At 39.7% G+C, this 14609-nt stretch overlaps 1 protein-coding gene and 1 long non-coding RNA gene across 2 annotated transcripts in view; one reads left to right on the top strand and one right to left on the bottom strand.

Annotated features, from left to right (window-relative positions):
* LOC308688123 (protein NLRC3-like) overlaps positions 1 to 14089 on the bottom strand; it is a 92585-nt gene extending 78496 nt beyond the window's left edge. The window contains exon 1 of the mRNA XM_081361030.1: positions 13823 to 14089. The gene's annotated coding sequence lies outside the window, so the exon portion shown is untranslated. The remainder of the gene's footprint in view (positions 1 to 13822) is intronic.
* LOC308688310 lies at positions 7203 to 9282 on the top strand. The gene is made up of 4 exons (XR_014029872.1): positions 7203 to 7256; positions 8776 to 8822; positions 8933 to 8998; positions 9163 to 9282. It is a non-coding gene; the product is annotated as an uncharacterized lncRNA (long non-coding RNA).
* Positions 14090 to 14609: the final 520 nt, after the last annotated feature.

Raw genomic sequence — 14609 nt, 5'->3', positions numbered from 1 at the left:
CATTTTTAACCCTTTGCGGAACCCGACCGGAACCCGAAAAAAAAAAAAAATTATATAGAAAGTGGCATAACATTTGAAGTAAACGACATACAGAGACAAATGAACACATTTTCCCATACAATTCTGACCCCAGGAATTTAATGGAATGGTTATTTTTAACATTTGATAACATATTGACCCTATTTCTGGACAAAAATAGCAAAAAATGGCCAAAAATGTGTAGAGGATCAACTACATTTTCATTTTCTGAAGTGCATAGGGTGATTTCTTTTTCACAAACTGTTATTTATTTATCATTGAAGTGTCTATTTTAAAATTAAATTGGGTACCAAGCTGAAATAAAGTCCAAAATGCTTTATTTTTAACCCTTTGCACCAAAGCCGAAAAATCGAATGTGATTTAAAGTGCCATAACTTTTGATGTAAACAACTCACAGAGACAAATGGACACCTTTTTCCATACAATTCTGACCCAGGGAAATTGTTATTTGTTATATTTTACAACATCTTGACCATCTATGGTCAAAAACAGCAAAAAAGCTAATTTGACACCATTTTCACCATCTAATAGCAGGCTGAAATGGGGTTTATTTTAACCTTTTACTGCACCTATCCTGAACCTGAAGAAATTGAAAATAGCTTTACTTTTGAAGTAAACAAAACAAAACAAAGCAAATTAACTTAAAAAAAAAAAATCCAAAAAGGTCCAAAAAGTTGACTAACTGCCAGTTTGGGAATGTTGGGGCTTTGCAGTTGGCAGTTGTGGTACCTACAGATCGCCATCTCACACTGCTCTCTCTTTTGGAACAATTTCAGTACGTATTTGAAACTATAATTAAGATATACCTTTGTAGTCATAACTAAGTCATAAGTCATTTTTCAACAGTTTTTACTATAATCACAGGCTTTCGGAAAGCGAGAAGCTATCATATCTGCACAGTATCCGAGATATGAGACTCTGTTAACACTAGAACTACCGGAATTCCATAACTACTAGAACGACCATAGCGGTCATTCTGACCGTTCATACTTTGACGTTCATATGGCCGTACTGAACGTCATTTTCGTCATGTAATATCTATTGTACATGTTAACCTTCTCTTTTCCAATGAAGCTTTTAATTCCTGTCGTCATAGACCTTAAAACAAGCACAAAAGAAAGATTGCCCCGACAGGTGCTGCCTCTATTTGAGGAACATTTTGCATCAAAATAATATTTTTTTTCACCGCACTCACCACGTGAATAGACACGCACAAAAGTTAAGAAACGTCAAAGCTTCATACAGTTAGTAGGCCTACAGCCCTGTTTGTAAATAAGTTCAATAATCAATACAAAATCTAAAAATAAATGGATCTACAATGATAGGTAATGATAAACAGGACACACAATTTTAATTCAAATGAATGTGAAAATGTACACACGCAAACAGGCTAAGAAAAAAACATGAACATTAGCTAAACAAGAAAACGAACTGCTTCAGAACGATTAGTTTCAGTGAACAAAAAATATTAACGAACAAAATCAGGTTAACTGCCCATTTGAACGGCGCAAACATACCGCATCATTGACGCTTACGCACATTCCACACGGTAAACACCGCCTTTCGCGTGCAGCTCCCACACACGTTGTGACATTTGATACATCTCCTTGGTTTTATTTTGTTTGCAGTTCCTCCAGTTGTATGGCTTTTGCTTCCATGTGGTCGGAGTGAGGTTCGCTCACCAGTCGTATGATGAAGTCCCTCTGCGAAACTTGCAATGTAGCGGACTTATGATATCTATAACGCGTGCGGTCAAAATGACCGTTATGGTAGTTCTAGGTAGAAATAGTCAGAACTGTTGTGTGTTTTATGATTTTAATAAAATAACAGTGTCAGAATAAAATATCCACATATTTAGGAAAAGTCAGAGTCCTACAGCCACATTTATTTTATTTTAACAAAGTTATTACATTGTAAAATTTAAAAACGGTCAAAATGACCGCCTTGGGAGTTCTAGTGTTAAGCAGCCAGTTCACCATACCGTAAGATGGATATTTTTGAACAGATTCCATTTACATTAGAGGACTTGCCTTTGGATACAATTGGCTATCACCAATACTGCTATAAAAGCTTTACAGGGAAAACAGATTGTTTACAAGTGTCAAAGGCTTCTACATCTGGTGAATCATCATCATTGAAAAAGGACTCTCTGCGCCATGTCAAATCTCTGTCAATTCAATCTGAAGGAGCTCCAAGAAGGTGTTCCTTCTTGTTTCCCAATCAGTGACAAAGCAAAATCCAAGTTCAAGGGCAAGGCTGAAGAGCTTACAAAGTTTCAGAGTTGGAAACACAAGGAACTAGCCTGGAAAGTTATTGAACCTAGGGCACAGGAATTAAAGAAAGAGGCTCTTTATTGCAAGGTGTAGGACAAGGACCTTTTTGCAATGGAAGCTAAGTATCATCTATCATGCAGAAACAACTTCAACACAGAGTACCAAACCCATGAGCGTGGAAGGGAGAGAGCAGAAAAGGCAGCAGACAACATTGACAGCCTGCAGGCCCAGAAGATAGCAGCACATAACAAGTCGTATTGTGTGGTAAAGGATTACATTCTTAGGAATGTGATTGAATGCAAAGAGGTTGTCCAGCTAAGGAACCATGTACAACTTGTACATGAAGACATTGGAAAATAACGGTCATTGGAATCGAGAACGGTCACTTCATATTGCATAGCTAATACGCAGTGGGAAACTCCTTTCCTCGAGCTAATAATTTAAAACACAGTGCAGCTGCACAGCGAACACAGCAGAGCGTCTAGCTCGCCCATTGGCTGTGCTGCGGCAACTGCACAACCTTTGGCGCGCTCTGACGTGTTTGGCGCCAAGTCATCTGATTGGGTCGCACGTCAGAGCGTGCCTAAATGGGCTTGGCCTTAGTCTATAAAGGAAGCCCATTCTGGCCAAATAGCAGGTTTAAATCGACTTAAGTGACAAATCCCAACAGATTGTAATAGTGCGGCAGGCTACTCAATACTCGTTCCCTTACTCTCAGGGAACCGAGGTTACATTAGTAACCGAGTACGTTCCCTTTCGAGATCGGTCACTTCGTATTGTAACGCAATGTAAAATGCTGCACTATTAGCAAGTGGCTGCATACAACTGGATCCTAGGGAAGCACCCCGAGGCTCACAGAAACAAGCCATAACAAACCCCAACATAGTGACAGTAACCAGACATGACTCATGAGTCGGGTTTCATGAATAAGAAGAAGCCGAGAAGCCTCTGAAACGTCCTGAGGGGCATGCACGCACCTACCCTGAAGGACCCCTTATAGAGAGAGCCCACTCTGGTGTGAGCCGCGCTCTCATCATTGTAGAGTCGATAACTGTGCCCAGAAAGATTATGTTCTGGCTGGGTAACAGTTTGCTCTTGGAAAAATTTACCCTGAGCCCCAAGCATTCTAATAGATGAGGAGCATGGATCTGTGTGTCAATAATTTGGTCTTCGACTGACACATAATGAGCCAATTGTCGAGATAGTTCAGCATGCGCACTCCGTTGCATCAGGGGAGAAAGTGCTGCGTCCATGCACTTTGTGAAAGTACGGGCTGCTAGAGACAGACCGAATGGTATGACCGTGTATTGATAAGCCTCCCCCTCGAAGGCGAATCTCAAGAATGGCCTGTGATAGGGCGTTATCTGAATGTGAAAGTTAAGCCCAATTTATACTTCTGTGTCAAACTTACGCCGTAGCTACATCGTAGGCTGTGTTTAGCGCTTACCCTTCGGCATACCCTGACGAGCACCTCTCCAAAAATGTAACACTTGTCAATTCTATGCGGACGCAAGCGCTGTGATTGGTCTGCTAGAACCCCTCCCTCGGGTTTCACATGGTCCCTCTAATTCTATCGCCCCCTTTTATAGCAGATTTTGCAAGTGAGCCACACCGCTTCTCACCGAGGTCTCGATGACCACCTGAAACCGTGAGGGTCTGCGAGGGAATTGGAGCAAGTAACCTCGCTTTATAATGTACTGTACAAAACCCATTTCGACACTCCAGGGATGGGTTGTGAACCGCTCTGGATCTCCAGCCAACAGCAGTGGGCGGGCATAGATGGGCGGCAACTGCTTCTTCGAGCAGAGCCAGCTTCTCATAACCTTTTTCTGCTGCGCCGTCAACAGATGAGAACATGGCGGAAGTAAAAGCACTCGTGCGTGCTGAGTACGGTGCACACCATGATTTTGTGAGGTGAAAAAATGCGCTGGCTTGTGACAGGGGCCTGCTGGCGCCCAGGCAGAAACCATCCTTCCAGCCTGCTTCTGGGTGGCTCCTCAGGCGAGGCCCATTCGAGACCGAGGTCTAAAACGGCCGCAGTGAGGATACTCAGCATCTCAGCAACCGAATTAGTTCCGGTAGCAGCAGCGCTAGCACCAGACTATGAGAAGGCGCGTCCGCAGTGTTGAGATGGGCAGGCTCTCACAGTGAGATCAGCCCGCGGCAGAGAGTGCAGCTTCAGTGTGGGTGGGTCCCAGGCACGTGGCGTACTCTGAGTGCCCATCTTCCTTGTGTATGCGTGCTCCGCATGAGGTGCACGAGGGGCGAGGCATTTGAAACAACATTCGCTAAATTTGACTCTTTTAGAACTGAGTGTCGCAGCGGCGAACACAACAGTAGCAGTAAAAGGATATAGCGTTTTTCTCGCCGGATGGCCTCAGGAGAGCAGCGACAGAAGAGAAGCGGCTATGAGGTGAGTTGAAGTCGCTGTCTACTGTATGCAAGGCTTGCTCTAGCTGTTATTGCTTGTTTCGACAGCGAAAGCTTCAGAGGAGGTCAGAGACGCAAAGAGTCGCTAAAAGAGATAAAATCTGCTATTTGGCCAGAATGGGCTTCCTTTATAGACTAAGGCCACGCCCATTTAGGTGTACTCTGACGTGTTGGGCGCCAAGTCATCTGATTGGGTCGCACGTCAGAGGCGCTTGGCCATAGGTTGTGCAGTTGCCGCAGCACAGCCAATGGGCGAGCTAGACGCTCTGCTGTGTTCGCTGTGCAGCTGCACTGCGTTTTAAATTATTAGCTTCAATATTCTCAAGGAAAGGAGTTTCCCACTGCGTATTAGCTATGCAATATTTGCAATACAGGCTGCAATATATGTTTGATGACCAGCTGACCTTCACAGATCACATTTCAAAGACAGCTTTGCACTGCACAACATCAGGAAGATCAGGCCTTTCCTAACTGAGCATGCAACACAACTTCTCATCCAGGCCCTGGTCATTTCTAGGCTTGACTACTGCAATGCTCTTCTGGCTGGACTTCCATCATGTGCAACCAAACCTCTACAGATAATCCAGAACGCTGCAGCTCGTCTTGTCTTCAACGAGCCCAAGAGGGCCCACGTCACTCCTCTGTACATCTCTCTGCACTGGCTACCTCTCGCTGCTCGCATCAAGTTCAAAGCATTGACCCTTGCTTACAGATCTATCACAGGCTCAGCTCCCTCCTACTTTCACTCACTACTACGAGCCTATATCCCTACCAGAAGCCTACGATCGGTCAACGAGCGACGTCTCGTGGTTCCATCACAGAGAGCCACAAAATCACTTTCCAGAACATTCTCATTCACAGTTCCCTGCTGGTGGAACGCTCTCCCCACCCTCATCCGGAATGCAGAATCCCTGACAACCTTCAAAAGACAGCTGAAAACCCATCTCTTCCGTGAGCACTTAACCGCATAGATATAAAAAAATAAAAAAAACTCCCCTTTCCCTCTAAAACCTCACTTATCGGGCTTATGCTACTCTGAATAATGCCTGAACTTCGTATCTTGAGCACTTCTTGCGTTGTTTTCGTTTTTGCCTCTTCATGATGACTCGCTTAATCTAGTCCTAATTTGTAAGTCGCTTTGGATAAAAGCGTCTGCTAAATGACTAAATGTAAATGTAAATGCAATATGAAGTGACCGTTCTCGATTCCAATGACCGTTATTTTCCAATGTCTTCATGTACAAGTTGTACATGGTTCTTAGCTGGACAACCTCTTTGCATTCAATCACATTCCTAAGAATGTAATCCTTTACCACACAATACGACTTGTTATGTGCTGCTATCTTCTGGGCCTGCAGGCTGTCAATGTTGTCTGCTGCCTTTTCTGCTCTCTCCCTTCCACGCTCATGGGTTTGGTACTCTGTGTTGAAGTTGTTTCTGCATGATAGATGATACTTAGCTTCCATTGCAAAAAGCTCCTTGTCCTACACCTTGCAATAAAGAGCCTCTTTCTTTAATTCCTGTGCCCTAGGTTCAATAACTTTCCAGGCTAGTTCCTTGTGTTTCCAACTCTGAAACTTTGTAAGCTCTTCAGCCTTGCCCTTGAACTTGGATTTTGCTTTGTCACTGATTGGGAAACAAGAAGGAATATGGAGGTAGATTTGTGTCTTTATTATTCAATCAAAAAAAAGGTTGCTTCAATCAAAAAATATATTTTCAATCAAAAAAAACCGTTTCAATCAAAGAAAAAAAGTGTTTGAATGCAAAAATATATTTGAGACTCAAAAAAATGCATTTGAACACTATTTTTTTTTGCTTGAAAATGTTTTTTTTGATAGAAGTGAAGGTTTTTTTGTTTGAAGCAACTTTTTTGATTGAAGTATTGTTGTTTTGTGTTTGGGCCATATTATGGGTAGGACATTTGTGTCTTTATAATTCAATCAAAAAAGAAGTTGCTTCAAACAAACAAAACATATTTTCAATAAAAAAATCACTTCAATCAAAAAATAAACCTTTTCAATCATAGAAAAAATGTTTTTGAATGCAAAAAAATATTTGAGATTCAAAAAATTGCACTTGAACACTTTTTTTTTGATTGAAAATGTTTTCTTTGATTGAAGTAATCTTTTTTGTGTTTGGACCATGTTATGGGTAGGACATTTGTGTCTTAATTATTCAATCCCAAAAAAGTTGCTTCAATCAAAAAAAAAACATTTTCAATCAAAAAAAAATAATTTCAATCAAAGAAAAAACTGTTTAAATGCAAAAAAAAAAAAAATCATTTGAAGTGTTTTTTTTTTATTGAACTTTCTTTTTTTTTGAATGAAGTGAAAAAAGTTTTGAAGTCGTTTTTTTTTTAAATCATTTTGACACAAACGTACCGCAGTGGGGGCGGGTGCTTCCCCATTGGTCAGACATGCTTGAGTGACAAGTGTCTACACCAACGACGTCTTTCTGACAAGCAAGTCATGGTCGCCACTCGCCAGCGAGCCAGGAAGCAGTGGTGGAGTTGTTGGTAAGTAGATAAAACCGTATTAAAATGATTGGTGTCACGTTATTAGCCTACTCTGTTTGATATTTCGATTAAACATACAGCTTGCTAACTTAGCTCACGTTGACTAATTTGTGTGATGGTGTTAGATATCTGACGCCTCATATTGTCAGGCAGGCTAGCAGGGTGCGCTAACGGCTAATTGAATTGTTTATTTCACTTAAGTAACGTTACAGAGGCTTGCTATGTGCTAGTGCTATATTGTGTTATAATACGTAACGTCATTAGTGGTCAAACAACAGTCCACAGGCCAACTGTTGCCCACAGCGCTGCCTGTTTAGCAGCAACAGGTCATGCAGAGCCTGAGTCTATCTTCTCACACAGCCCACAGGATTACAGCTATTTGACCGTCCCGCTCTCTCTCTCGCTCACGGGTAGTGGTCTCCCCACCATCACAGTCAAATGCTCGCAGACACAGAGGCAGATGCTGTTATTTTGAGAGCGGGGCTTACATATGCCGTCCCGTACGGAAAATAATGTTGCATACCACCGGTAACATGAATATATATTCCGTTGCTCGGTGCGCAAACTAGCTGTGTCAGGCATTATTTATAAGTAGCCTAATGTCCTGCACAACTCCACATGGAAAACTGGCAGTTCAATGAAGTGATGCTTATTGTCTGACATAGTGTACAAGTAGTTACTAGCTTAAAGTATTGTGCCAATAATGATCCTTCTGGTAAATTTGGCATTCAGTTGAGACACAAAAGCTCTTAGTTTAATGAAAATCTTTGGAAAAGAAGACAAGATGGTTTGTTTAATTAGTATTCATTTATTTAGATTTCTAATATCATATAGTATTGTCCTGTCAACCCATTACAAGTCTTGCCTTATTCAGTGTTGATTTATTGACATGTTTATGTAAGATGTTTTATTAGAAGGTGTGTGAGTGAAAGTTGTCTGAAGTTGTATTTTTCTATTTTATTGCAATGCTGATTGATAATGTAGGACTCTGGTCCTGGCTTGGCCTAAGTTTTGGTGTCTCTAGGTGCTGTGCTCTGTAGGCATGACACATTAATTTCTTTATGTGATACTTTATTTTTTGCATCAAATTATTTGAAGTATTGATAAGCAGTATTGATATCGATACAGGTATTGCTGCACTCTCAATTATAACTGCTCAATAGTGTCGTATGGTTACTTTTATTATACAAGCCATCAATTTTGATGGCTTGTTAGTGTAACCGTTAAGCATAATGGCATTAATGCTATATATAGCGTACATTTAGCCAGATATTTTTTTTTTTTTTTTTTTTTTTTTTTAAAGTAGCTAACTAGCTAAAGCCTTAAGTAGCTGAAATTAAGTTGTCTCGTGTCTCTGTCTGCAGCAACACACACACACACACACACACACACACACACACACACACACACACACACACACACACACAGACAACGATAGCTACCTACATTAACTGCAACATCTTTCCAGGCAGCAGATGGACTAATTGTTTTTCCTGTTGATCAAATTATGTTTTTTTAGGCCAAGAACTCCACTAAAACTTTTTGGAACAGGATTGCTTAATAAAGGTAAGAATGGATGGGTAGATTTTATTTATGGTTTTGCTCTTTTTATGTGTCCGGTGTATTGTAGGTCATAACCATTTTCACAACAGCCATCTTTTCTCCCTCCCATTTAGAAAGACCAATACTACACATCACCTCTTGTGCATGTCTTCATGGCAAGGCGATTATCACATACTCAGGTTACACTCCACTTGCTGTTAACTGGATTCACACTTTTTAATCTTTTTAAAAATATATATATATATATATTAGTCTTTTTAGACTCTACCTGCTTCATCTAAAGTGATTGATGGTGTTATTGTTGATAACAGTGGTTAACTTAGGATCTAATCTCTCATCCCAGTATGACGAGCAGGCAGCCACTGCCGCTGCGCAGACTTTTCTGTCAGTGCTTAATCGCACCATAGAAGAACCCAGGCAGAGGAGTCAGGACATGCCTACTCCTTCAACTGTACAAAACGAGAAGTGCATTTATTTTTCAAGTCAGCCATGCGGTATCAGAGCTGAGGGTGTAGCAACAATAGTCTTGACTCAAATGCACGACTCAAACACAGCGTTAGGCAGGGTAACAGTCTTTACTGGAAAAACAGGTTCGGTACACAAGTAATCCATCAGCGGGGGCAAACAAACCAGACAGGGATCAGGCAAAGGCGAGGTCAACCAGAACACAGGCAGGGGTCAATACCAAGGAACTAGAAAATACTACAGAGCAATAAAGGCTATGAAGTAACGCACGGGGACAAAAAGACGAACTGGCAACGGACAGGGGAAACACAGGGACTATATATACACACACACAGAACAGGTGAAAGTATTGAGGGTGGGGACAGACAATCAAGGAGGAGGACGAAACCACACGAGGAGGGAAGGGGAATCTGAAACGAGAGGAGAAGTCAATACAACAAGATGACACAGGAAACAGAACTATAACATGGACCGAGTCATGACATGCAGGTTGTAGGGGATTTGTGAAATGTTATTCCACATACACAGCCATCCCATGCAAATTTAATTTTTTACTGACCCCTTTTTGTAAAATATTACAAATCTATTTTACAAACAAGGGTCTCACATTTTTTTACTTTTTTGCAGATCATTCCCTGGATTTTTCAAAAGAAAATCTGCAGACAAACACAGAGACAAGAAACATAAACCATGGAAAGGATTTGACATGGCTTTTTTCTTATTGAGTGACAAAGCAGAAACAACCCCGACCACACAAGATGAACTGGAGCTACTATGTGTGTGTTGCTGCAGACAGAGACATGAGACAACTTAATTTCAGCTACTTAAGGCTTTAGCTAGTTAGCTACTTTAAAAAAAAAAAAAAAAAATATCTGGCTAAATGTACGCTATATATAGCATTAATGCCATTATGCTTAACGGTTACACTAACAAGCCATCAAAATTGATGGCTTGTATAATAAAAGTAACCATACGACACTATTGAGCAGTTATAATTGAGAGTGCAGCAATACCTGCATCGATATCAATACTGCTTATCAATACTTCAAATAATTTGATGCAAAAAATAAAGTATCACATAAAGAAATTAATGTGTCATGCCTACAGAGCACAGCATTTAGAGACACCAAAACTTAGGCCAAGCCAGGACCAGAGTCCTACATTATCAATCAGCATTGCAATAAAATAGAAAAATACAACTTCAGACAACTTTCACTCACACACCTTCTAATAAAACATCTTACATAAACATGTCAATAAATCAACACTGAATAAGGCAAGACTTGTAATGGGTTGACAGGACAATACTATATGATATTAGAAATATAAATAAATGAATACTAATTAAACAAACCATCTTGTCTTCTTTTCCAAGGATTTTCATTAAACTAAGAGCTTTTGTGTCTCAACTGAATGCCAAATTTACCAGAAGGATCATTATTGGCACAATACTTTAAGCTAGTAACTACTTGTACACTATGTCAGACAATAAGCATCACTTCATTGAACTGCCAGTTTTCCATGTGGAGTTGTGCAGGACATTAGGCTACTTATAAATAATGCCTGACACAGCTAGTTTGCGCACCGAGCAACGGAATATATATTCATGTTACCGGTGGTATGCAACATTATTTTCCGTACGGGACGGCATATGTAAGCCCCGCTCTCAAAATAACAGCATCTGCCTCTGTGTCTGCGAGCATTTGACTGTGATGGTGGGGAGACCACTACCCGTGAGCGAGAGAGAGAGCGGGACGGTCAAATAGCTGTAATCCTGTGGGCTGTGTGAGAAGATAGACTCAGGCTCTGCATGACCTGTTGCTGCTAAACAGGCAGCGCTGTGGGCAACAGTTGGCCTGTGGACTGTTGTTTGACCACTAATGACGTTACGTATTATAACACAATATAGCACAAGCACATAGCAAGCCTCTGTAACGTTACTTAAGTGAAATAAACAATTCAATTAGCCGTTAGCGCACCCTGCTAGCCTGCCTGACAATATGAGGCGTCAGATATCTAACACCATCACACAAATTAGTCAACGTGAGCTAAGTTAGCAAGCTGTATGTTTAATCGAAATATCAAACAGAGTAGGCTAATAACGTGACACCAATCATTTTAATACGGTTTTATCTACTTACCAACAACTCCACCACTGCTTCCTGGCTCGCTGGCGAGTGGCGACCATGACTTGCTTGTCAGAAAGACGTCGTTGGTGTAGACACTTGTCACTCAAGCATGTCTGACCAATGGGGAAGCACCCGCCCCCACTGCGGTACGTTTGTGTCAAAATGATTTAAAAAAAAAACGACTTCAAAACTTTTTTCACTTCATTCAAAAAAAAAGAAAGTTCAATAAAAAAAAAACACTTCAAATGATTTTTTTTTTTTTTGCATTTAAACAGTTTTTTCTTTGATTGAAATTATTTTTTTTTGATTGAAAATGTTTTTTTTTTGATTGAAGCAACTTTTTTGGGATTGAATAATTAAGACACAAATGTCCTACCCATAACATGGTCCAAACACAAAAAAGATTACTTCAATCAAAGAAAACATTTTCAATCAAAAAAAAAGTGTTCAAGTGCAATTTTTTGAATCTCAAATATTTTTTTGCATTCAAAAACATTTTTTCTATGATTGAAAAGGTTTATTTTTTGATTGAAGTGATTTTTTTATTGAAAATATGTTTTGTTTGTTTGAAGCAACTTCTTTTTTGATTGAATTATAAAGACACAAATGTCCTACCCATAATATGGCCCAAACACAAAACAACAATACTTCAATCAAAAAAGTTGCTTCAAACAAAAAAACCTTCACTTCTATCAAAAAAAACATTTTCAAGCAAAAAAAAATAGTGTTCAAATGCATTTTTTTGAGTCTCAAATATATTTTTGCATTCAAACACTTTTTTTCTTTGATTGAAACGGTTTTTTTTGATTGAAAATATATTTTTTGATTGAAGCAACCTTTTTTTTGATTGAATAATAAAGACACAAATCTACCTCCATAAAGGAACACCTTCTTGGAGCTCCTTCAGATTGAATTGACAGAGATTTGACATGGCGCAGAGAGTCCTTTTTCAATGATGATGATTCACCAGATGTACAAGCCTTTGACACTTGTAAACAATCTGTTTTCCCTGTAAAGCTTTTATAGCAGTATTGGTGATAGCCAATTGTATCCAAAGGCAAGTCCTCTAACGTAAATGGAATCTGTTCAAAAATATCCATCTTGCGGTATGGTGAACTGGCTGCTTAACAGAGTCTCATATCTCGTATACTGTGCAGATATGATAGCTTCTCGCTTTCCGAAAGCCTGTGATTATAGTAAAAACTTTTGAAAAATGACTTATGACTTAGTTATGACTACAAAGGTATATCTTAATTATACTTTCAAATACGTACTGAAATTGTTCCAAAAGAGAGAGCAGTGTGAGATGGCGATCTGTAGGTACCACAACTGCCAACTGCAAAGCCCCAACATTCCCAAACTGGCAGTTAGTCAACTTTTTGGACCTTTTTGGATTTTTTTTTTTTAAGTTAATTTGCTTTGTTTTGTTTTGTTTACTTCAAAAGTAAAGCTATTTTCAATTTCTTCAGGTTCAGGATAGGTGCAGTAAAAGGTTAAAATAAACCCCATTTCAGCCTGCTATTAGATGGTGAAAATGGTGTCAAATTAGCTTTTTTTGCTGTTTTTGACCATAGATGGTCAAGATGTTGTAAAATATAACAAATAACAATTTCCCTGGGTCAGAATTGTATGGAAAAATGTGTCCATTTGTCTCTGTGAGTTGTTTACATCAAAAGTTATGGCACTTTAAATCACATTCGATTTTTCGGGTTTGGTGCAAAGGGTTAAAAATAAAGCATTTTGGACTTTATTTCAGCTTGGTACCCAATTTAATTTTAAAATAGACACTTGAATGATAAAGAAATAACAGTTTGTGAAAAAGAAATCACCCTATGCGCTTCAGAAAATGAAAATATAGTTGATCCTCTACACATTTTTGGCCATTTTTTGCTATTTTTGTCCAGAAATAGGGTCAATATGTTATCAAATGTTAAAAATAACCATTCCATTAAATTCCTGGGGTCAGAATTGTATGGGAAAATGTGTTCATTTGTCTCTGTATGTCGTTTACTTCAAATGTTAAGCCACTTTCTATATAATTTTTTTATTTTTCGGGTTCCGGTCGGGTTCCGCAAAGGGTTAAAAATGAAGCCTTTGGGACATTATTTCAGCTTGGTACCTGGCAGATTCTGAAAATAGACACTTTAAAGATTTAAAAAAAATCAGGTGGCATAAAACAAGCCGGGGGGTGCGCGTGGACCCCTATTTCCATCTAGACTATAAAGTGTTTTTTAAGTGTAATATTTCTGTAAAGGCTAGGGACAGAAAAATGGACATTTTCATAGAATGACCCAGATACGAAAGCAACTTTCCACTTTATCATGTGTTTGAGTTTGAGTTCGTCATAAGGTGTGTTTAGACGCAAATACTCTATCGATATTAGAGCTATGAAAAGTTTAACGAACTTACTGTCACATGTGAAGCGATTGCTGATTTTCTATCTTCCGAAATGGCGTCTTTACACTCATCGACTGCTTTCGATTTCACTGTGAGACGACAAAACATCCAGCAGCTCCTTTCACAGACTCAGACTCTTTTCACACTTCCAGGTTTTGACACGAGGAAATAATAGGCTTGTTTGAGATGCGCCTTGCCTCGACTGAAATGTATGCGAGAGTAGGCGGCTGCAGTGAGAGGTATGGTATGGCAAGCCAAAGTATTCATAAACGCCTGGTCAGGCGTCTGATTGCACACTGACACGTCAAAAGCGTGCGTTTTGACAGACAAAACGCGCGTCCTCGACGTGTGATCTGCTATTTAAAATGCACGTTTGCAACGTGCGCTTTGGGGTCACCGAAAACGCGCGTTTTTGACGCGCGTTTATAATACCAAAAATGGCCGTTGAAAACGTGTGTTTTGACTAGGACAAAACGCACGCTTTTGACGTGTAAACAGTTAACCCAAACAGGCAGTACAAACGTGTGTGAAGTTTCCAACCAGGCGAAAAGGACGCGTGAAATACAAGTTAAAATCAGTTTGAACGGGTCAGTGTCATTGGCTGCTGAAGGCTTGGGTCTAACCATTTCTGTGGGCTTAGGGGGGTTTAGCTACTGTTCATAGTCTAGACTACCACCATTTAACATGCCATAGATCAGGTTATTCAGCCTATCTATTTTGTCCTTTTTTGTAGAACTTATAGAAATAATATATTTAAATTGCAGTTTTATCAAAATTTAGATAAAAATAAAATTGCCTT

This window comes from Scardinius erythrophthalmus (genome assembly GCF_964197995.2).
Source record: "Scardinius erythrophthalmus genome assembly, chromosome: 1".
NCBI classification, from domain to species: Eukaryota; Metazoa; Chordata; class Actinopteri; order Cypriniformes; family Leuciscidae; genus Scardinius; species Scardinius erythrophthalmus.
This window is presented reverse-complemented; position numbering and strand designations above follow the sequence as displayed.